Genomic DNA, 947 nt, shown 5'->3' with positions numbered 1-947 from the left:
GGTATGTGAAAGCTGGCGGTGGGTTTGACTAGACAGTGGGGATGAGTCTCTCTTCAGGTCGGCTACGGGTCGGGCTCGGACAAGTGAGGGTGAAGCACCTCTAATCAACACAATTCACGGTACCACCACAACACTTTATTATTGTTCTTCTTAAAGACACTCGGCTTCGTAAATTCTCACAGTCTGATTTAATTTCAGCTTACAAGCAGCGGGTGTTACACTTACGCTAAAATGCACTCGATCAGCCGGCCAAATTCCTTTGTGCTGCGCCATTGTTGATTAAGATAAATCTCAATATGAGTCGTTATGAGAGCAAAATTTTGTACTTCTTAGAATTATCTTTTAGCACGTGTGATGCGGGGTTTGCCTCCGCCAAGTTCTGAAGTTGATAGACGATTAAAATCTTAGACTGGCCTCTCTGCCGAGCCAGAGGTCCTAACTGAGTTGTATCCGCCTATTCCATTCTCCTTCTAATTTCCCTGGTAGGCTGATTCAAATAAGGGGAGTTGGCTTAATTTTGGTTCCGGCCAATGACAGACTATTTTTAAGGGAATTTCGCCCTAAAAGACCAAACGGCGAAATTGACAGCGATGCAACTTATGAGGGGTCGCTAATGATCTCCTGGCACTCCCACTTCTGACTTACGGCTGGTAGAAACTGTCACTTCTAGAATTATCAAAGTGGCTTTAAGTCTAATTCTCAGTTTCTAAAGAAATTCAGTGGGGTTTCTTGAAGTATCATTTTCTGCCCTTTTGGAAAACCACACCAGATGCTTGGACGCAAGGACTAGCAGATGTCCTTGTCCGCGAAAGTTTGGTCTATCTCTTCCTCGCCTATTCCTATTCTTACAGTGTGTCTTAAACCTTTGTTTCTTCATAAATTCTTATTATCAACTCTATCAGCTACTGAAATAAAAAGGGGGGGAAGGATTTCGATGGTGCGGTTAC

The sequence above is a fragment of the Cryptotermes secundus genome, unplaced genomic scaffold (genome assembly GCF_002891405.2).
Source record: "Cryptotermes secundus unplaced genomic scaffold, Csec_1.0 scaffold441, whole genome shotgun sequence".
In the NCBI taxonomy this organism is placed as follows: Eukaryota; Metazoa; Arthropoda; class Insecta; order Blattodea; family Kalotermitidae; genus Cryptotermes; species Cryptotermes secundus.
Note: the sequence above shows the minus strand (reverse complement) of the source record.